Genomic DNA, 24,517 nt, shown 5'->3' with positions numbered 1-24,517 from the left:
TCTTTCTGCCTTCAATATTTCCCAGCATTAGGGTCTTTTCCAATGAGTCGGCTCTTCACATCAGATGACCAAAGTATTGGAGCTTCAGCATCAGTCCTTCCCATGAATATTCAGGGATGATTTCCTTTAGGATTGACTTATTTGATCACCTTGCAATCCAAGGGATTCTCAAGAGTCTTCTCCAGCACCACAATTTAAAAGCATCAATTCATCAGCTCTCAGCCTTCTTTATGGTCCAACTCTCACATCTGTATGCGACTACTGGAAAAACCAGAGCTCTGACTATCCAGAATTTTTTTGGCAAAGTGACATCCCTGCTTTTTAATACACTGTCTGGGTTTGTCATAGTTTTCCTTCCAAAGGAGCAAGCGTCTTTTAATTTAGTGGCTGCAGTCACCATCCATAGTGATTTTGGCACCCAAGAAATAAAATCTGCCACTCTTCCATGTTTTACCTTTCTTTGCCAGGAAGTGATGGGAGGGTTTGACTAGTCCTTCATAACCCAGAATCCCTGTGATGCAGGTGTCTTTGGATGAGGCTCACTTGTGTCTATCTCTCCCTGGAAGCTTGGGTGATCCAGAATGTCACTTGGCTAGTGTGAGTGAACCTGGCCAACAGAGCAACAACCATATCACAAGGGGATTTTATCATTCTCTATTGTCTTTGTGTCCACATTCTACTGGGTAGAGTCTATACTCTTGGATGTTCACATATTGAGGGTTCTGGGAAGTCTCCAGTTACCTCCTGCCTCTTGAAGTCAATCACACAGACAGGCACCTTCACTTCCCCATCCCACCCCTCCACCCCCGAGCAGTGTTCCCTCATATCTTTGCTAACACCTCCTGCCTGCTCAGCTTCCAACATGACTCAGTCAGCCATACTCTCTGCTGGATTCTCTGCTGACAATCCAGCTTTGTTTGTGCTCTCTTTAGATGGGCTCCAAGGAAGAGCTTCTGTTTCTCAGTGCTTTCTCAAGATATGTACTCATCTTAGAACTTTTCTCCCCACTTCTTGAAAGATTAACCCCATTGTTTCAGGGGATAGGAGACAATGAGGATAACTGGGGATAGGAGACAATGAGGATAACTAACTGGGAAATAGCAGCTTAGGTCCTGCACAGGTCCAATACTTTCAAAACACTCAGCACTCTCAGGGGAAAAATCTCAGCCCTGTGATTCCCACAATCAACCCTGGCCTCTGTCTCAGTATCAAAGCAGAGGTGGATCTACTGTAAAGCCAATGAAGCTCTGAGGTCTACTGACTCCTCTTGCAGTCACTCCTCCAGGCTTTCGAAGGGCCCTAGCAATGGGATCATATAGCCACATATTTTTGTAAAATTGGCAATATATATATGTGTATATCAGTTTATATGGTACATATATACATTAGAATATTTACTATTATAAATGTATAATACATAGCATATAATAGACTACATATTATATATATCACTGATATACGCAGTATGCTGCTGCTGCTCAGTCACTTCAGTTGTGCCCGACCCTGTGCCGCTCCATGGATTGTAGTCCACCAGGTTCCTCTGTCCATGGGATTCTCCAGGCAAGAATACTGGAGTGGGTTCCCATTTCCTTCTCCAGAATATATAGTGTATATATATATATATATATTATATACAAGTTACAGGGTCCACTTGAAATATGTATCATACTATCTGCAGTATAAATAAGAAATATACATATGTAAATATATGTATTTCTATCAGCAACAATTTAAAATCACAGCCTCGTCTCACACTCCCTCCTCCTCCATCATGCATTCACCCCAAGTCAGTCAGTCCTAGACTGTTCATGGGCATTTGGGGGATCTGGCCGAGGAGAATTCAAATTAGAGACTCGCCTGTGCATGCATTTAGGGAATGTCTGTGGTGTTTTCCACGTGCAGATCAGTGACAGCGAGCCGTCCCACTGCAGGAATGACCTTGACAGACCACTCTGAAAGCTCATCCAATGTCCTGACATGTCCTCTTTAAGTGAAGCTAAGGCAGAGATGGATGTACCTAGTTCATTTATTTCTCAAATCCTCCACCTTCTCCTTCCTCTTAGTCCCCCTCCTCCCAGTATAGCCAGGAAGGGAAAAGCAGTGGCCTGGTCTTTTCATAGTTACTTACTGTCCCACCTCCCTCCGGATAAACACACACACACACACACACACACACACACGGTACTGTGATCTGTTTCCCTAACACATTTAGCATATAAGCCATTTATAAGGATAAATACCCAGTGAGGTCCAAGGACTGTCTAGAGACCAAACAGCAAATAGACCACAGATCCCATACCAGGAGTTTGGAAAATAATTCCTGGTGGATTTCACAAATGCTTATCTGTCTTCTATATGAAATGTAAAAGCTGGACCTGTCACATCGTTTCATTATTGACCATGGGGATAACCATAGGGTGAACCAGAGAATAGCTGGTGTGATTAATTTCTGACTCAGGCCTTTAACACCATCTTGATACTAACTAGTAGTGATCTGATCTGCTCCCTCCGGACATCTGGGGCCTCGTGAGACTGGCAACCAGGACAGGACGCACACTCTCAATTTCTAAACAAACTGGATACCTTTTGAGGCCTTAGCAGTTGTAGTCCCTGAACTTTGCCCGCCCCGCTAGACCAAGTTAGGAGAAGACAGCTTTTGCCTCGTGGAATAATGTATGTGAACTCTGCCAATTATCAGAAACAATATAAATGCAGTGTTTCTACTCACTATTTTTAAAAGCCCCGATCTGGAAGTCCTTGGAAGGTATTCCCGAGCCCAGAGTACTCAGCTGGCGTTCCCCTAAAGTGCGTAAGTGTGGACCTGACTAATAATTTGGCCCAAAAAGAAACCCTCATGGTAATACAATTCTATTTTTATAAGAGGTACAAAGAAGACTATTAATGGCAGTGCTTTCTATTGTTAATAATCAAGCTTGCCAAAAACAGTACCTTTGGTGTTCAGGTCCTCACACCCCTGAGACATGACAGACCGCTGGAGCTCAGACCAACCAGTCCCCAGGAGATGTTAGCTTCTTTTGCTATGAAAGTTTTGCCTATGAAAAGCATGACTTTTTTTTTTAATGTCCTTTGGACTTTCTGCTTCCTCTGCATTCAGTGTCCCAAAGCTAAATCCAAAGTCTATGCAACTCTAAATAGACTTGTATTATTAGTTAGTGTTCTATGAATAAACATCATCCCTACCTTCATGAACATGGTGGTCCTGATTCTAAGGGTCATAGCTAAATAGTACCTCATCCCAGTAGTTTAGGAAGCCCTTTTCTCTGTTTTCAGGATTAAACATAAAGATTACTCACATAGATCTGTGATTCTATCTTGGCAGAGAGTTTCAGAGTCTGAAAACCAGAGTCTATTAGATGAACATTCAGAGGCTTAATTTCAGAATCTCAAATGACAAAAACATTCTCACTGACTGCAGATGAGGGCCAGAATACTAGGTGAGTTTTTTGTATTTTAAGCAGCCTTCAAACAACAGGGACTACCATCTCTTGAATTTCCATATTTCAAAATGCATTCTTAAACTCCCACAACTAAAAAAAGTTGAAGTTCAGTCATTGAGAAAATTACCAAGAACATTTAAATTATCAACAACATTTGTTGATACACAAAGAACTGTGCTAAGTACCTTGGTGCAAAAAAAAAAAACAGGACACAGTTTCCATCGGGAGGACCTTACAGTCCAGTCGAGGAGTCAAAACATGTGCCCTGGTGAACACAAATAGAATGTGAGAAGTGCCACAAAAAAGGAACAAACAAGCTATAGGATTTCAGATGCAAGAGATTACCTCTAGCTGAAGAGACTCCATGAAGATCTTAAAGGAGGTGACATCTGAGCTGAGTTTTAGAAGGTGTGCATAGTCTTGCTACTAGATCTGCCTAGTGTTTCTCCAATTACCCACTCGATAATGTTTTCTTGCCAGTGGATCTCATAGTTATGACTTATGTGAGTTTTCTATTGCTGCATAACACATACCACAAATTGGATGACTTAAAACAACACATATTTGTCATTTCATAGTTTCTGTTGGTCCGAGACACGAAGTGGCTAAGTTCTCTTCTCAGGGTCTCGAGATATTAGCTGGGCTGTGTTCTCACCTGGAGTTCTTCGGATTTCACTCAGTTGTTGGCAGAATTTTCTTATAGGACTGAGGTCCCTTTTTTCTTACTGGCTGTTGCTTGCTGTTGCTTTCAGTTCTTAGAGGCCACCCTTATGGTGTAGCCTCATGGCCTTCTCACAACAAGGCAGCTTACTTTTTCAAAGCCAGGAGGAGAATCCCTAAATCAGGGAAAATCTGACAGGGGGTCCCCACCTCCAGGATCTAATGTCTGATGAGCTGAGGTGGAACTGATTTAATAATAATAAAAATAAAGTGAACAATAAATGTAATGCACTTGAATCATTCCAAAGCCATCCCTACCTCACCCTGTGTCCGTGGAAAAATTGTTTTCCAAGAAACCAGTCCCTAGTGCCAAAAAGGTCGCGGACTGTTGCTTTAAAGGACTCATCTGATTATGTCAAGCCACCAGTGTAATCTCCCTTTTATTAACTCAAAGTAACTGATTAGGGACCTTAATTACATCTGCAAAATCCCTCTCCCTTTGGCATCTCATGTAACTTAATCATCCCACAAAATCCCCATCATAAGCACAGGTTCCCCCAACTCAAGGGGAGGGGATTATACAGGACATGTAGACCAGGAGGTGGTCCGTCTTGAGGCCATTCTTCCTATCACATGGTTCAAGCAAAAGTGTAAGTTTAATACCCATACATTACACAAACCTTACTACAAATTCCATCTCTGTCTATAAATGTAAACCACTAGGATATAAGAGGCAAAGAAAGGGATGGTGAATGTGAAAAGAGAGGTAGTAGATTGAACTTTCTTTTAAACACAGCTGCCACAACATTGTGCATGTTCACTATACTTAATACATATATACTACATTACTACAGTAGGGTACGCAGAGCATCACATGAACACAGACACGCTGCACAGGCTGTTTTCATCATTCAACACTGAGCCCTCCTCCCATTGCGTAGTGTGTCCTATGTTACACCCCCCTCTTGATTCTGGACAGAATTTTGTAACTGCCTCAACAATTATAATACTGGTATTATTATATCACCAAAATATTACCATGGCTAACACCATTAAACAGGTATTATCTATACATAAAATGCTTTACAGTCTGTCATTATTAAATAAGCAGTTTTACATTTTTTTCACTGCTATGCACTACAACCTCTCCATGAAATAAGTTCAATATTTAGCAAATGAGAAAATTAAAGAAATGCTAAAAAAAAAAATGTATCTAGATTCCTAAAACTGATTTGTAGTGAGAGAGCCTAGAAGAATCCTAACTCCAAGTTCATTCTCCTTTCCAGTTCCTTCTTCAGGGAGAATGAGATGAAACATTAAAGCATCGCATATTGTCAGTAAATGCTAGCTTTTCCAAGGATTTCTAGTTGCTTCGAGGTTCAGTATTATTTGTTCACTATGACAATTAATTCAAATCTTTTTTCCCTCTCACTCTATGACTGTTTTCATACATGTTTGCATACTTTAAAGTGTTTGATTTAATTTTTGTTAATAATAGAATGGGCTTCCCAGATGGTGCTAGTGGTAAAGAACCTGCCTGCCTGTGCAGGAGATATAAAGAGAGGTGAGTTTGATCCCTGGTTGGGGAAGATCCCCTGAGAAGATTTTCCTGAGAAGGAAATGGCAACCTACTCCAGTATTCTTGCCTGGAGAATCCCATGGACAGGCCTGGCGGGCTACAGTCCATGGCGTCGCAAAGAGTCAGACATGACTGAAGTGACTTAGCACGCATAGCCAGCAGAGTATAACAGAGTGATGCTAAATTTCTTTCGAGACTAAGTCATAAAAATGACACCCTCTTACACCTTGTCTCTTGATACACTCTCTCTTGGAACCCAGCCACCATGCTGTGAGAACGCAGGTCTTTCAGAAAAGCCACATGAAGGTGTTCCAGCCGACAGTCCCAGTTAAGGTTCCAGCCAACAGCCAGCAATAAATAGCAGACTTGTGAGTGAATGAGTTTCGGATGACTCCAACCCCCAGCCATGGAGTCACCCCTCACCTTTGAGCCACCCCAGCAAGTGCCATACTGAAATCACAAATTGATGAGCAAAACTGATGATCATTGTTTGAAGCCACTGACTTTGGGGTGACTTGTTAAGGAGCAATAGAGGACTGGAACAGATGTGGAATGGCAAGCTGGACCCTGGCAGCTCTGAACAACCCCGGAATCAAGAGGAGACTATCCTGTGGCCAGGAAGGTATAAGTGCTAAAGATTCTGACATTCAGCATCCTAGCAATCATACAGCATTCTAATCTTTCCTTCTTGAATGTGGGGCCCCCTCCACACAGCAGATTAAGAACACTGAGCTGCTGTCACAGGGAGCTTGACACGCTGTTCCCAGGCAAAACAGGAAGCAGGGGGTGGACGGGGCGTGGGGGGGGGGGCGCTGGGGGCTGGGGCTAGAGAGATGAATGAAGAACAATAGAACCGGAGAAAGAGATGCAAAGGGAAGAAGAGGCTGACTTTTAGATTGGAGCTTGAAATGCAAATGCACATGTAAATACTGGAACACTAGAAAAGACAGAGATTTTAATGAAAGATGCCCCGTACACACACACACACACACACACACACACGCATGTAAATACTGGAACACTAGAAAAGACATAGATTTTAATGAAAGATGCCCCGTACACACACACACACACACGTAAATACTGGAACACTAGAAAAGACAGAGATTTTAATGAAAGATGCCCCATACACACACACACACACACACACACACACATCCTTAGAGAGGGCAGCCCAGCCATCCCTTGCCCTCTCAGGTTTGGGGAAAGGAATTTGATTTACAAATACAAACTAAACTTTTTTTTTTTTTTACTGCCACGCCACGTCCCTGGTTCTCTACAAAGCATATAATTCCAGCTGTTTGGCTGCATCTCAAGAGGCACTGGAATAAAGCTTTTCACATGTGTTCTTGCTTATTTGGCTGGGTGTGGGAGACAGGGTTTCTGAAGGATCCGGAAATCCAGCACTGATGGGGCCATGTGGGTGGTCGCTCTGGAAAGCAGGAGTAAATAGTGCATGACGTGCCGAACACACACACACTACACACACAACACATACACATTGCACACATGTGCCGCATACACACAATACACATACACGATGTACATATACACTACACCTATACCACATACACATTACACACGCAGCACATACACGCCACACACACACACAGCCATTTAATCTACAGGAAGAAAATCATAGTGATAGGTAGGGTTTGACTTAAACACTTGTAAGAACCTGAGTAAAATGACAAATCCTAGAAATGGAACATTTAATTTCAACCTATTTTGTAGGCAGAGAAGCTGGGGTTTAGCCAGAAGTGGAAGCCTGCGTTCCCATCTCCAGGCTGGAGCTTTTCCCTCCCGTCTCAGTGCAAGGGAAGTCCTCACTGTGACTCTCCTGGAGTTTTAGAAGGAGCCACGCTGACTGAGACAGCTTCAGCAGCAGTCACACACACTCATGTGTGCGGCTCTTGTTTTGACTTAAGTTTAAAAAAAAAAAAAAGAAAGGAAGGAATGTGTTGCTTCCTTTCATTACCCATGCGGAAAACCATGGGCTTCCTCTAGCTCCCAACATATGCAATCTTGTCGTTTATTTTTCAATCTGAACTCCAAATCCAGATCCGAAAACTCCAAGGATAAAGTTGCTGTGGTATCTGAGGCTCAGAGCAAAGCGACAGAATGGGGACCACGAGGAAACCTCTCTTGTTACCCAGAAATCCTCCTTTCCTCACATTCAGAGGTCACCCATCACCTTGAGGCCCATGAGACAGCATCTGAGACCCTGAACCACATACCCAGGGCACCAGCCTCTCACTGGATCCTCGTTAGTTAGTTGTTAGTCACTTAGTCGTGTCTGACTCTTTGCAACCCTGTGGACTGCAACCCACAGGCTCTTCTGTCCGTGGGGATTCTTCAAGCAAGAATACTGGAGTGGGTAGCCATTCCCTTCTCCAGACCCAGAGATCAAACCCAGGTCTCCTACATTGCAGGTAGATTCTTTACCATCACACTGGATCCTTAATGGCCTCTTAACTGCATCCAGGGACACCTCAGGAAGGTAAAACCACAGGTCTCTCTCTGGATGGTGCCACCCAGGAGCCCTGCTGGTCATGGGCCATTTCATCACCAGCACCTCCCGGCCTCCTTGAGTCTGCTTAGACATATCAAGTCAACTTTTGAAACCTGGGCCCCATGAGAGACAAACACCTATTTCCTCTCAGTCTTATTTCCCAGGAGCTCAGGGGACCTCACAGTCAGGTTAATCATTATCTGCTGAGACACAGTTCTGCCCAGCAAGAGGAACTTCTGCACTGAAACCAGGAGGGCTCACCCTGGTCCAGCCCCACCTGAGGTCCTCTGCTGCACCTTCCCTTCCACATCCTCCTCACCCCTCTTGGGGCCAAGGACCCTCTGTTGTGGAGGGGCTTACAGGTGCCCCAGGCTGTTGTTGAAGGAGTCTGCCCAGCTGTGGATGGAGCTCAGCAAAGGTCCTGGCTACGAGAGGTCAACTTTTCCATAGTTGACAACCTTTATGCTACGCTTCTTTCTATATAGTTTACATTTTACTTTTAAATCCATGATCATTTTAAGTTAATTTTGTATAAAATGTGCAATTTAAGTCAAGGTTCATTTTTTGGGGGGGGCCTATAGATGTCCAATTGCTACAACACCATTTATTGAAAAGCCTGTCTTTCCATCACTGAACTGCTTTTGCACCTTTGTCCAAAATAAGTTAGACCTGCTTGTGTGAGCTTATTTCTGGGATCTCTGTTCTGTTCCATGGATCTTTGTGTGTGTCCCTTCACCATTATCACTTAGTCTTGATTAGTACAGCCGTATAATAAATCTTGAACTAAGGTAAACTGAGTTCTCCTACTTAATTATTTTTAAAAATTATTTTAGCTATTCTAGTTCCTTTATCTTCTGGTGTAAAATTTAGAATGCTCTTACTATATCTTTAAAAGCTCTTTCTGAGATTTGATAGGAATTCTGTCAAACCTGTATATCAGTTTGGGGAGAATTTACATCTTTGTTGAGTCTTCTTGTCCATGAAAGGTGGCATGTTTCCATTAATTTAGATATTGCTATCTTTTTCCAGTGGTCATGTATGGATGTGAGAGTTGGACTGTGAAGAAAGCTGAGCACCGAAGAATTGATGCTTTTGAACTGTGGTGTTGGAGAAGACTCTTGAGAGTCCCTTGGACTGCAAGGAGATCCAACCAGTCCATTCTGAAGGAGATCAGTCCTGGGTGTTCATTGGAGGGACTGATGCTAAAGCTGAAACTGCAATACTTTGGCCACCTCATGCAAAGAGTTGACTCACTGGAAAAGACTCTGATGCTGGGAGGGATTGAGAGCAGGAGGAGAAGGGGACGACAGAGAATGAGGTGGCTAGATGGCATCACCGACTCGATGGACATGAGTTTGAGTGAACTCCGGGAGTTGGTGATGGACAGGGAGGTCTAGCATGCTGTGATTCATGGGGTCACAAAGAGTCGGACACGACTGAGTGACAGAACTGATCTTTTATCAGTGCTATGTAGTTTTCACTGTGAAGTCCTAAATGTATCATATTCAGTTCAGTTCAGTTCAGTTCAGTCACTCAGTCGTGTCCAACTCTCCGTGACCCCATGAATCACAGCTCTTTTGAGCAATTATTAATGATCTTGCATCTTTAATTTCAGTGACTATGGTTCTATATTTTATATAGAAATATAATGTATTTTTGCACATTATTTGGCATCTATTTTGTATCTTGAATCCTGTGCCTCTTGTACTCTGTGACCTTGCTGAAATAATTGCTTCTGGAAGGTGTTTCTTGTGTGGATTTCTTGGGACGTTCTACACAGTCAATCATGTTATCTGCAAATAGGAATTGTTTTATTCCTTCTGGACCACCAGGAAAGTCCCTGGAATGCTTCTTTCATACTTGTTTCTGAAATTCAGGTTTAATAAAACTTCCTTCAAGTAAGGAGTAAATTCTCCTATCCAGATTCCTTTGAAAAATTAAGTAATGCCATTAACATTCTGTTTTGTTTCTATTTGAAGGCTTAATTATATAAATTAAATAGTTTTTAATAACATTCAAAAATTGAATTAAATGGGACCTCCGATCTATCATTTTGATCTATTTGTGAAGGTTCATATTACCAACCACTCTAAAATATCTTAATGCCAGAATATCTGTGCTGAATATTTTCCATTTGTCCTTCCAGATCCACTCAGCTCTCTTTTTCATCCTGCTGAGGGCTTTAGGAGACTGACCTTTATGGACTGCACTAACTACCCCCTGGCAGTTGTGCTGGGTCAGTGAGAAACACCCCAGGAAATCAGAGGGTAAGTAGAAATCATCAAGGTCAGGATATTCATTTCCTGTTCACTTTCTGCTGGGTTACCATGGATTGATTGTGTCTCCCTTTCAAAGGTCACAGCTCTACAAATATCAGACAGCCATTTCTTATAGTTGTCTCTCTGAGTTTCGTGATCTGCTCCCTGCCCCAGAAATGGTATTATTGTTGCTAGCCCTGGGTACTATACCAGCCCCTGTTAGCTTTCCTTAACACATCACACGTCTGTAAATATCCCCTTCATTAAGCACTCTTCACCTTACTGAAGACCAAGACCTTGATTAACAAAATATCCTACACAGTTCCTTGTTTGCTTCCATCACTCCAAGGCGACTTCCATAAGCCTTTCCTTTTAAAAAGTGAACAAATGTGTGATCAACAAGTTTACCTTTACACAAGTATCATTAAGACTTCTCTACAAGAGGAGATACAATTAGTAAAACAAGCATGTGGGAAAATATTCACTATTTAGGCCCAACTGTTTATCAAAACACAAATTAAACAATAAACTTTGTTTTCTGCCAGTCAGTTCCCATTATGCTGGCAAAAATACAAAAAAACAGTGAGATTACTAGTTCTGGTAAGGATACAATGACAGGTACACTCATACTTGGTTAACAGGTATTACCCCTGGAAACTATGTTAATTGATACAATTCTGATAAACCCACTGAGCAATCTATTTTGAAAATCATTCACTGTTCATCCCCTTTGACACAATAATTCTGATGCTGAAAGCTCATCTAAGAGGAGATAATTTATAAAAATTGAAGGGGCTATAATAATGTTTGCATTAATTAGATAACATTTAAAATAAAGCAGAAAACAAGATTGGAAATGATTTAGATGTCTGCTGCTGCTGCTGCTGCTAAGTCACTTCAGTCGTGTCCGACTCTGTGTGACCCCATAGACGGAAGCCCACCAGGCTCCCCCTTCCCTGGGATTCTCCAGGCAAGAACACTGGAGTGGGTTGCCATTGCCTTCTCCGGATTTAGATGTCTACTGACTGGTAAACTGTTGAGTAAAGAAAATGATAATTAAGAAAATTAATAGACCCTCCCTGAAGGTCCAGTGTCTAAGACTCTATGCACCCAATACAGGGGGCCTGGGTTTGATCGCTGGTTGGGGAACTATGGCAAAGAATCTGCCTGCAATACAGGAGACCTGGGTTCGATCCCTGGGTTGGGAAGATTCCCTGGAGAATGGAACGGCTACTCACTCCAGTATTCTGGCCTGGAGAATTCTGTGGACTGTATAGTCCATGGGGTTGCAAAGATCAACACAACTGAGCAACTTTCACTTCACTCACAGGGGAACTAGATCCTCTATTTTGCAACTAAATATCCCACATGCAGCAAGTAAAGATCAAAGATCCTGCATGCCACAATTAAGATGTGGCACAGCCAAATAAATAAATAATAATAAATTTTTAAAAAAGAAAATTAACAATGAGATGAAATTCTTAGCATATATGCTAAGTTCAAAAGCACATTTTGAAATTATGCTATAATTTCAAATAATGCTATAATTATGTAAAATAATAAATGGATGTGATCAAGGACTAAAATGGAATCATTAAAATCAAAAGAATTTATTTTTAAGACAACAAAATCATGGTAGAGTATTTTTTCTTTTACCAGTTTTGTAATATAGCTGATTTTTAAAGGGTCAAAGGATACCTCACTAAGATAATAATATACATACAATATAGTATGTATTGTAGTACTATAATATGCTCTATTATACACCATTATATTCCCTACTACATGGTATTGCATTTGGCCCTTACTTATAGTATGGAGGTAGTGTAATCCTCACTTCATCCATGAGGAAATTGAGGCTCTGAGAGTTTAAGTAAACTTGCTCAAGAACACCATGTAATCAAGAAGTGGAGCAGAGAGTCAGGCACAAAGCTTGCAGTAGCACTGTCTGCTGTAGGATCCAACCCCTGACCCAGCGCACCCTTCTAGAGGCTTTCCTCCTCCACTTTCATAATATAGTTGTTGACTGTTCTGCTCCTCTGACTGTCCTTTCTGAATCCCAAGAGTATGAGCCTGGAATGAAGGAATTTTCACAGTTCTACTCTTGGCTTTCCCCTCTTTAGACATCATCTTTTAGATCACCGAGCTATCCTCAGGGTTGTAACTGGTTCTCTCTGCAGATCCAGACCCCTCTGTTCTCCTGCTTTTGAAACCTGCATTTCCAACTGTCTGGCAGGCCTTCACATAAGTTGGCATCTCGACCTAATCATGTCCAAAACCAGAGCTCTTCTTCCTTCAAAGTACTTTCTTGCCCCCTAAACTTCAAAGAGCCTGATGCTGGGAAAGACTGAAGGCAGGAGGAGAAGGGGGCGACAGAGGATGAAATGGGATAGCATCACCGACTCAATGGACATGAGTTTGAGCAAACTCAGGGAGAAGTGAAGGACAGAGAAGCCTGGGGAGCTGCAGCTCATGGGGTCACAAAGAGTTGGCACAACTTAGAAACTGAACAACAACCTTCATCCCCTGTTATGACACCATCATTCTCCCCCAGGGACCCAGGCATAGGACCTCTCGGAATTCCCTTTGGTTCTATACCATCCTCACATTCCTTCACTTGTCAAGGCACCTAAGTTCTTGCCTCACTTTGCTTATTACATCCTTCCCCACCTTTTCCGCTCCCACTGCCTCCCTCCAAGTTCTGGTCTCATAAGCTCTCAACTGGACTGTCAATAGTCCTCACAATCAGTTTGGGCTCATAAATTCTCACCACTAGTTTCTGCATCAGAAGTACACACACACACACACACACACACACACACATTCCCAAGCCCAAGGCACACCTACTAAATCAGAACCTTTAGAAGTACAATATAGAGTTGGCACCTTTTAAAAACTCTCCAAGGGATTCTGACACGTAGCCAGGTTGAGAAGACTCTGACTTACTGATTCTTTGCCTCTAGTTTTCACTGAGGCACCCTCTTTCCAAAATATTAATGATACAGGTTGTACATTGCTTTCAGAAATGTTCCTAAAGCATCTACTTACATCATTCTTTTCAAAGAATTCCAGTGGCTCCCCACTGTCCCTATGGCAGGAGAATGGTGAGGGGAATCCTGGATTAAGTTTAACCAGTTCCTTTAAAATAGAACTTCTCAGCCTTTAGTCAATTATACGCTGTGAATTTTCAAGAAAGAGGGATGGATGTATAGTTCCCAAATTTATATGACCATGTGCTAAGTCGTTTTAGTCGTGTCTGACTCTGTGCAACGCTATGGACTATAGCCTGCCAGGCTCCTCTATCCATGGGATTCTCCAGGCAAGAATACTGGAGTGGGTTGCCAGGCCCTTCTCCAGGGGATCTTCCCAACCCAGGGATTGGATCCGCGTCTCTTAAGTCTCCTGCATTGGCAGATGGGTTCTTTACCACTAGCTCCACCTGGGAAGACTTTCTGACCATGAAACCTTTCTCTTCTGAAATATCTCATTACTCTAGGATTCTAAGAAAGTCTTTGGCAAAGTATGGGGTGAATTCCAAATTTCTGTACCTGTCCAGTCAGTCCATGGACAAACCCCAGTCTGCCTTTCCCGCTTTATCATGCACAGCTTCCAAATACCCGACCCAGACTGAACTGGTCACTCTTCTCTCAACACATCTTTTTCTTTCTTCAATGTTATCTTATTTTATATTGGAGTATAATTGATTAAAAATGTTGTGTCAGTTTCAGGTGTACAGCAAAGTTATTCAGTTACAAATATATATGTATCTATTATTTTTTCAAGTTATTTTCTGATTTAGGTTGTTACATAATATCGAGCAGAATTCCCTGTGCTATTAAGTAGGTCCCTGTTGGTTATCCATTTTAAATGTCTCAGTGTCAATACATCTTTTTTTTTCTCTCTTGGGCTAGAAAGTACTTTATCATGATAGTCAAATAGGAGTCTACCACTTGGGATTCTTGTCCTCTAAATCCACAGGCCTATTTCTATTTACCAAACTAAAATGTGGAGAAGGCAATGGCAAGCCACTCCAGTGCTATTGCATAGAAAATCCCATGGATGGAGGAGCCTGGTAGGCTGCAGTCTGTGGGGTCGCTAAGGGTCGGACACGACTGAGCGACTTCACTTTCACTTTTCACTTTCACACACTGGAGAAGGAAATGGCAACCCACTCCAGTGTTCTTGCCTGGAGAATCCCAGGGACAGGGGACCCTGGTGGGCTTCTGTCTATGGGGTCACACAGAGTCGGACACGACTGAAGTGACACAGCAGCAACAGCAGCAGCAGCAGCAAACTAAAATGTTTAGTTATGCATTTTAACTAGACTTTTAATAGAAAAAAAAAAAAGCCCAGGTTTCCCTCCTATATCAAAGAATGATATCCACGATGCATGTGTGTACACTAAGCAAGTCTTGATTGTTTGGTACCGCAGGCTATGAAACTGACTTTTGTTCTTTATATATTTGTTTACTAGAGAAAATTTGGAGAAGGACATGGCAACCCACTCCAGTATTCTTGCCTGGAGAATCCCATGGACTGAGAAGCCTGGTGGGCTACAGTCCATGGGGTCACAAAGAGTCGGACACAACTGAAGCGACTTAGCACACAAGCACACACAGAGAAACTTATTGGCTTGTTGGGAAATAATGACATAAATATGACCAGGAGCTAGCCAAACAGACTCTATAAAGTTATCTTCTTTCACTCAATCTCTGCAAAGTTGAGAACATCAGACAAATAAACTCCTTGACTTTTGGGTCACAATGACCCCTGAAAGCACCACAAGGATTAAAAGAGGAATTTCAGAGTTGTCTTTCTTTCCCGTGGTTAATAAAATCCTCAGGATATCTGAAATTGATCATCCTCAAACCCTAAGTACAGTGACTTTTTGGGACAGTTGACCTACTCTTGTTTAGAACCAAGTCCTAAGATAAGCACCCATGATACAGAAATTAGGTAATGCGTATCAGTGCTTCCACTGCATGAAACAGAAACCAAATTACAGTGCCTAAGACAAGCAGATTATTTCCCCTGCCTAAGAATTGTGTGGATCCACTCCAGGTTAGACACCTAAGGGTCCTGACACCATCAAGGACCAGGTTCTGCCTAACTTTCTGCTCCACCATGATTAGCGTGTAGCTTCTGCCATCTTTATGTCCATGTTCCGGTAAGAAAGAAGGAGGAGGAACAAAGAACTAATGGCACAGGCTAGTTATGGGTAAAACAGTGGCTTTTCGGAAAGCCCCTTCAATTAAACTTCTTTTGAAATCACGCTGACATTACATGACTACCTTGACAGCAAGGAAGTCTGGGGAACAGACCTTTCTAGATGGCAAGGGGCTACTCACCTGAATAGGTTCTTTTTGTAAGGAAAGGATAACATTGGGGTGAGGGGACTGGATATTAGGGAATCATCGGGAAGTATCTGATATAAAGGAAATACCAAGCTAACTGCACTGGCAGGCAGAGTCCTTGTAATTTCTGTATGGGTGTAACCCCCAGACTCAGGCAACTAAAAAGCATCTAAATAAATGTCTGGCTCTGATTACCTGCCTACATTGCAATGTGCACATGCACCCAGCATACCTTCAAGAGTTCCTTCTCTCTGTACATGTTGTCGTTTAGTCACTAAAGATGTAGCTTTTTGTGACCCCATGAACATAGCCTGCAGGTTCCTCTGTCTGTGAGATTTCCCAGGCAAGAATACTGGAGAGAGTTTCTATTTCCTTCTCCAGAGGATCTTCCTGACCCAGGGATAGAACTGTTGTCCCCTGTATTGGCAGGCAGATTCTTTACCGCTGAGCCACCAGGGAAGTCTACTCCCTATATAACATTTAGCAAATTACCTACACAAGGATGACTGAGCATTCCTTAGATCTTCTAGTCACTAAGCATTTAAAATGAACTTTCAACAAATGAGACATAAAGTACAGTGTGCTCTGAAAATCGAAATTGCTATCAAAGCTGCTCTGGAAGAACTCCTTTTGCCAGGGACCAAAAGACTGATAGATATTTGAGTGACAAGTTTTTCAGTGAATTCCACTAATTCATTCATTTTCACCCAGCATGCAGAGAGGAAGAACTGTCTTCCTTATCTTGCTGATACTGAAACCGCTATAATTTTTTAAAATAGAAAATGCTTAAAAGAGTCCAGTGTGAGCTGATGATACATTAAATGCCTTGGATTTAAGAATTTGGGCAAGCTTCAGATATAACCTTCCCAACAAAGCAGGCAAAAGAAATACTAACAACAAATAACAGGGCCAGTGAAAAGGAACAACTCATTCCTTCTGTAATGGTCCAAAAGAAATAATCATTAAAAACACAATCATTTTCCAGATTGATTTATTGCAGTTTCATGCAAGGCTTTCAGGAGCTTTGCATTTGTGTGGTGTGACAGCAAAGCCAAGAGAATTGAGCTGGCATCCTTCTCCCTCTGTGACTCAGGCCGGGAAGCTCTTTTCAACAGCACTTGTTAATCTTGTTAAATTGTAAGTGCCTCTTGGTTTTATGAACCACGCTCACTTTCCCTCCAGCCCTCACTGACCTTGCTTTTTGTGGCTTGAATGTCATCTTATGAAAGAGGTGTACAGTTAATTCTAGAACCACAGCAGGCTGAAAAGTGTGTGTGGCTTGCATCACAGGGGCAAGGCACAGAGCCAAGTGTCGGTATCAGATCCCCATAGAATTTATTTTAGACCTATCTGTGACCAAATATCTTTTAGAGATTGGATTGAATTGCATGTTTGTCTTTGTTTTTTAGAAGAAAATAACTTTGTCTTGGGGTTGGTTCGACAGAGTGATGATATATCACATATGAGAGAAGATAATGTGTTTAGTTGGTCCAGCAGAGTCTATAAAACTATTAGATGTGTACCCTATAATCAAGCGATTTCACTTCTAAGTAGTCAAATGCTTTGATTTTTCACGAGAATGTATCCTGATTTTTCTGGTGAGTGGAGCATTCTATGAAACAGATCACTTTTTAATACTGAATTCAGCTCTTGGAAGGGACAAACATCCAAGAAGAGAGGGATTCCAAATGCAGTGTCCAAAGATTGAATACAGGCACCTCAGTGTCCTAAAGCCACCCACCTTTTCAGTGCTCCCTAAAACAAGGCTTATTTTCAGTGGGTCCCATGCACAATGCCACAGAAAGGCAAGTCAGAATTGTCAACAGCTCAAGAGAGCATGAAGAACTCCAAATATCTCCTCCTCCTTCTGTCACCTAAATCCTTACAGCTCAACAGTGATCTTCCAGGTTTATTCCTGCTTCTGTCTTCATAAAGCCTGTCATGTTTGGGGAAAATATTCTTCAATAAAATCCTGGAGTTCAGAAAGAAGTTACTTGTCCCCCAGCCCAAATACAAACCAGGTACTCCAAGAAACAGCTATTTTCCTCTGAAAACATACTCGTTTTTAAGATGATGGCATTTGAAATATACTATGCTCCAGACACAATCCTCCCAATTTGGTTTAGTGTCATAGATGAGTTTGAGTATCTACTCTAAGTAAGATCCGTACTGGGCATCATGAGTTCTCCGGTGGTTATAAATTATTTAGCATCTACATATTTGCTTTGCTTTGTAAATTATTTAGAGCAGTGTTATTCCGCAGGCTGAAAAGTAAGTTTCTAAGATGGCTTTATGTGTTATAAAAATGGGAAAATTGTGTTGAAATATCCATAAGGGAATGTGCTAGAATATGTGACATGGGAAAGAACCTGTTAACATTAAGGATCAATAATAACGTAATCAATTCAGCCACAAGAATGACCTTTATTCAAATCCCACGTAGATCCTTTAATCCCTCAGAGGATATATTTGGTCTGCTGGTAAGTTCACATGTTCTGTTGTGAATCATATCCCCACTGACTATTTTTGCAAAGAGCCCTTACTTACCAAGACATTGTTACAGCCATTTGGAATGTGTTTTTATATACAAATAAAGATAGCGAGGGGTTAAAACAGAATTTCTCTACTGTTTTTAAAGAGGGAATTTCCCAAAACTTCAGAAAAAGAATGTGAAACAAGTTAAACCCACTGGAGTGAAAAGTCTTAAGGATAATGACTTCTATTGCTTGGACTCTTACAGACAAAAAGAGAATGATAAATAGGTAGAAACGTGTATTCTACACCATCCAAAATAAAACAGTCAGCCTTGGATTCCTTCCTTACCCTAAGCCAGTCTGTAGAATTAAGAAATCTAATTATGTAATGTGGGAAATGATTTCTAAATATCTGTAAAAGATTATTTGTTGTCATTGTCGTTCAGTCGCTAAGTCATTTCTGACTCTTTTCGATCCAACGAACTCTAGCACTCCAGGCTCCTCTGTCTTCCACTCTCTCTCAGAGTTGGCTCAAATTCACATCCATTGAGTCGGTAATGCTATTTAATCATTTTATCCTCTGTCACCCCCTTCTCCTCCTGCCTTCAATATTTCCCAGCATCAGGGTCTTTTCCAATGAGTCAGCTCTTTGAATTAGGTGGTCAAAGTACTGGAGCTTCAGCTTCAGTCCTTCCACTGAATATTTAGGGTTGATTTCCTTTAGGATTGACTGGTTTGATCTCCTTGCTGTCCAAGGGACTCTCAAGTGTCTTCTCCAGCACCTCAGTTCAAAAGCATCAGTTCTTTGGCACTCAGCTTTCTTTATGGTCCAACTCTCACATCTGTCCATGACTACTGGAAAAACCATAGCTTTGAGTATATGGATCTTTGCTAGCAAAGTCATGTCTCTGTTTTTTAATACACTGTCTAGGTTTGTCATAGGTTTTTTTCTAAGGAGCAAGCAACTTTTAATTTCGTGGTTGCAGTCATGAAATCACCATCCACAGTGATTTTGGATCCCAAGAAAATAGAATCTGTCACTATTTCCACTTTTTCCCCATCTATTTGCCATGAAGTGATGGGACCAGATGCTGTGATATTCGTTTTTTGAATGTTGAGCCAGCTTTTTCACTCTCCTCTTTCACCCTCATTAAGAGGCTATTTTTTTTTAAGTTCTTCTTTGCTTTCTGCCGTTATAGTGGTATCATCTGCTTATCTGATGTTGTTGATATTTCTCTTGGCAATCTTGATTCCAGTCTGTGAGTCATCCAGCCCAGCATTTTGCATGATGCTACTCTGCATATAAGTGTGCATGTATAATTCTAAAAACAGTGATGGAAAAGAAATGTTTTGCTGCCACTGAGTTCTCTCTTCCATCTCCTCTTCCGGCCATGCCCACACATTTCCCCTCAAGGAGCAGCCTGGGCTTCTTCGACCTCCCCTCCTGCCCTCCTGGTTCTTCACAGTGCTGGACTTTCTTCAGACCCCCAGCAGAGTGCCTGGACCCACCCTGCTCACACCTGTTAAATCCTCTCCTTCTTTATCTTCTTCGCAAGGTGCCATCTGCTTTTCCCTCAGGCCCATATCTAACTAACACTTCACTCCTGTGGCTGGCAGAGCACAGAACTGGTTGGCCTTGCCCTGAATTTTATAGCCTTTCCTCCCCCTACTCAATTTTCTCACCCTGAACTCCAGAGGGACCCTTTCTTTTCCAGGCGAACATGAGAATTTCAGCACAGGCTACTTTGTACTGGAATTCAAATCCAGTCATTACCCCTCAGCATCTAGTCTGGATTCTTAGATGTTTACAGGTAGGATTTAATATTCAAATGCAATAGGCAACCCCAAATTATCATTCTTTGGATATTGTTTTTAGGAAATGCAACAGTAGCAGGCAAACACACATACATGTACACACTACCTTAAAAAGAATTAAATAACAACCAGTACTGTCATTGTATTTTTATTAGGCCATCATCAACCCTTTCTATGAAGTGAGAGCTAAGACAGAATAGCTGAATAGTCCAGAATGCTAATTCTGGAGCCATACTGCTTAGGTCAGATCTCAGCTCTGCTACCCGATGTAGTTTGCCAAATGAACTAATTCCTCCATGCCTCAGTTTTGTCATCTGTAAAACGGGGCTAATGAAAGGGCCTACCTCCGAGGGTTGTTGCAAGGGTTAAAGAAGCTAATATTTGAGCAGACCCAGAGATGCATTTCAAGGGAGAACCTGCTGCCCAGAAGCAGGGACGATAGGAAGCAGACAGGCTCCAGCTCTCAGCAACTCCAGTGTGCCTCAGCCACACAGCTGCCTCGCCCAAGGCTGTGCCCTTCCTGGGGGAGCCCACATTTGGTGACTGAGTGAGATGGGGGTAAAAGGCAGGCCATTCCAGTCCCACACATGTGCTGACAGGCAGCACATGCCTGGCAACATACCTCCCCTGGCTTCCTGACCCTGTAGTACAGTTTGACTTCTCGCAGGTTTCTCAGCTTTCTCTTCAAAGGTGTTAATCCCCAACGAGCATCTTACACACCAAACTCTGTCTCCACTATTGCTTCCAAAGAACTCAACCCGACACAGCATTTGTCGAGTTTTTAGAGAGATACCTGAAGTGCAGTGAACATTCTGAGCTGTCCTAAGTCGCTTCAATCGTGTCCAACTCTGTGCAACCCTATGAACTGTGGCCCCCCAAGCTCCTCTGTCCATGGGATTCTCCAGGCGAGAATACTGGAGTGGGTGGTCATGCCCTCCTCCAGGGGATCTTCCCCACCTAGGGATTGAACCCATGTTTCTTACATCTCCTGCATTGGCAGGCAGGTTCTTTACCATTAGCACCACCTGGGAACATTCTGTAAGCACTAATTAAATAAAATTAAATAAGTAATTGGGAAAAGCAGCATCTTCATTGTTCATTCCTCTTAGAGAAGATGTTATAATTAATGTTCAATATCAGGTTACTTTAAAGAGCCTGAGAGCCTATCTTATCAGGATGAGGAAACAATAATACTGCTAATAAAGCTACTGACATTGCTAGGCTTGTGCTTTGGGATTTTTTTTTTCACTATTATCTTTTCTGCCCTTGATCTTACCAATTCAACTTTTCATTGCTTACAAGTGTACTTTCTGACAATTATTATTTAGATTCAACAACCGAATGTTTAGGTTGAGTTTATGTGTAACCCATGGCATCTAGAATCAAGACTTCTCAGGGATGGGAAGGATCTCTCAGGCCATGTCTTTATATGTCAGTCCAAAGAGGATTGTTCTCAGGCTGTGCAACAGAGGGAAACGAGTAGACTCCTGCCTTGGGGCCCTGGAGGGGTCCCTGTAAGTACAAGGTTTATTTTTTTCAATTATTTATTTATCTATGTTTGGTTGTGCTGGATATTTGCTGCTGCACACGGGCTCTCTCTAGTTGTGGTGAGTGGGGGCTACTCATTGCAGTGGCTTCTCTGGAGGAGCACAGGCTCTCTAGGTGCACAGGCTTCAGGATGTTGTGGCACAGGGGCTCATAAGCCCTAGAGCACGTAGGCTCCAGTAGTGGTGGTGCCTGGGCTTTAGCTGCCCAAGGCATGTGGGGTCTTCCCAGGTCAGGGATTAAAGTGATGTCCCCTGCATTGGCAGGCAGATTATTATCCACTGCACCACCAGCAAAGTCCGGTTCTGAGGTTTTATTTCATCTGCAGATCTGCAGCTGTGCATTATTCAGTAATTCATTCATTTGCTCATACATTCAATCATTAAATCTTTGCTCCCAGTTTCACACCACTTCAGGAAGAAGAAAGACAAGAATCTGCTCTCAAGGCTCATACCCTCTGATGTGGAAAAGCCACACCAGGTAATAAACAAGACAATTAAAGATGAAGGGAGAATGTGGATGCAGTGCAAGAGCCCTGGCTGGAGCCTATATTAGGAACTGTCTCTCATGGAAGGTGACATTTAAGTGAAAAATTTATGAATAAGAAACCCAAAGAAGTGCCTGGGGAAGCACGCTACCCCAAGAGCAAGTGAAAAGACCCTGAGGAATGAGTGTGCTCGATTGTTGGGAAAACTTTAGGAAGGCCAGTTTGGGCTGAAAAGCAGTGAGCAGGGGGAGGAATACAGCCCCCAAGTAAAAGTGGAGAGAGAGGGCCAGCTCCCACAGAGCCTTAAAAGCCATGGAAAGGAATTAGGGTTTCATCCTAAATACCATGAGAACTCACCATGTGATTTTAAGTAGAGTCAATGGTACGTGATTTATGTTTTTAAAAGACCATACTGATAACGTGAACTCAGAGTTAAAGACAGACCTGAATTACAGTTTACAAAAGATGTGGCTACTCTCAGATTCTTGGATGATGCTCTATTTTAGCACTGTGCAGTAATTTCTAAGGGCTTTGGGGTGAACTGTGACTGTTTTATGAGCTGCTATCAGGGCACTGAGAATAAAACCACACTGTAGATTAAAACCAACACTCAGTTCAGTTCAGTCAGTTCAGTCGCTCAGTCGTGTCCGACTCTTTGCGACCCCATGAACCACAGCACACCAGGCCTCCCTGTCCATCACCAACTCCCGGAGTTCACTCAAACTCATGTCCATCGAGTCGGTGATGCCATCCAGCCATCTCATTCTCTGTCGTCCCCTTCTCCTCCCGCCCCCAATCCCTCCCAGGTCAGAGTCTTTTCCAGTGAGTCAACTCATCGCATGGGTAGACCTGAGGAAACACGCATCCTGACCATACGCAGAAAGTCTATCCATCCTCTCTTCTCACTGAGTTCATTCCTTGTTATTTCTAACTATAGAATATCACCTGACATTGGATAGTTTGTATAAATCATCTAAAGCAACCCTTAGTTATAGCTTTTCTAGAATAACCGTCAACTGTATCACTTTATGAAATGGGATGACACTTCTGCCCGGTCCTGGCTACAGCATCAATCTGTCAACAGTGACTAAAAGAGAAGCCTTCTGAAAGACAAGAACGCCTGCCTTCCAGAGAAGGGCATTTTGTAAATGCAACGTGCTTGTCTGTTTCTGATTTTCTCTTTCAGGCTGGGTGAGAGTCTACTCACTGAAGACAGGCTGTGGAGGAGGGGCCTGCCCAGGATGAGAGCCCAGATCCAATGGGAAAAGAGGGGTGGAGCCTGGGAACAGCAATGAAGTGGAGGAGCTTGGTAGGGGAGGAGCTGGGATTACTGGGGAAAGTGCCCATGAGACTGATGTGCAAAGTAGGCATTACTGGACAGGAATAGAGTTTTGTGAAGGAAGATTCCGAACCAGTGTCAAGGAGGACATCTGTTAACAGAGAAAATACCAAAGGATAGAAATTTAATATGTGTATCTCTGCCTCAGGCATCTGAAAAAAAAGAAGTATGAGGTTCTCTTCTTTTGATGGGGTTTTTACTGGCATTTAAATCAATGGACTCAAAAACAACCAGTCAGCTAGTTTGTTTCCACTCCTGAAGTTACTTCCATCTATTCCTGGTATTAAAATGAAGACTGGCTTTTAAGAAAGGCTGAAATTTTCCCTCTTTCCCCACTCCACCTGGCCTTACACACACACACACTCACACACACACCTCACATACCAAGTAAGTAAGTGTTAGTCGCTCAGTTGTGTCCGACTCTTTGCAACCCCATGGACTATAACCTTCCAGGATCTTCTGTCCATGAAATTCTCCAGGCAAGATACTGGAGTGAGTTGCCATTCCTTTCTCCAGGGATCTTCCTGACCTAGGGATTGAACCCAGGTCTCCTGCATTGCAGATTCTTTACATCTGAGACACCAGGGAAGCCCCCATTTGTTACACACACCCATTTGTTACACACACACACACACACACACACACACACACCATATACCAAGCAACCGTGAAAAGTCACACCTAACTCCAAAGCCTCCTGAATTTATGTGATGTGTGATGTGCTCGGTCGCTCAGTTATATCCTATTCTTTGCAACCCTGTGGACTGCAGCCCATCAGGCTCCTCTTTCCATGGGATTTTTCAGGCAAGAATAGTGCAGTGGGTTGCCATTTCCTTCTCCAGTGGATCTTCCCGACACAGGCATTGAATATGTGTCTCCTGCATCTCCAAGCATTAGAAGGCAGATTCTTTACCCCTGAATCACCTGGGAAGACCCCTAAATTTACAAGTTCCAATTAATTCTTACATTCAAGAGCAACACTGAGGCAGCCATGGCCAAGGTTGTGAATGAATGAAATGTGATGAGTTTAATCACT

The 24,517-nt window shown here is 42.5% G+C and overlaps 1 protein-coding gene and 1 long non-coding RNA gene across 11 annotated transcripts in view; one reads left to right on the top strand and one right to left on the bottom strand.

The window, feature by feature from the left end:
- Nucleotides 1–24,517, bottom strand: part of LOC129536035 (uncharacterized) — a 156,429-nt gene that overhangs the window by 122,401 nt on the left and 9,511 nt on the right. The gene's annotated exons all lie outside the window — the stretch shown is intronic.
- On the top strand, nt 16,876–23,463 carry LOC148776131 (uncharacterized). Its single transcript, XR_016038567.1, has 3 exons — nt 16,876–16,958; nt 22,056–22,135; nt 23,329–23,463. It is a non-coding gene; the product is annotated as an uncharacterized LOC148776131 (long non-coding RNA).

This window comes from Moschus berezovskii, chromosome 11 (assembly GCF_049115385.1).
Source record: "Moschus berezovskii isolate FMDL1 chromosome 11, NW_MosBer_1.0, whole genome shotgun sequence".
Taxonomy (NCBI): Eukaryota; Metazoa; Chordata; class Mammalia; order Artiodactyla; family Moschidae; genus Moschus; species Moschus berezovskii.
Note: the sequence above shows the minus strand (reverse complement) of the source record. Positions and strands in the feature narration are given on the sequence as shown.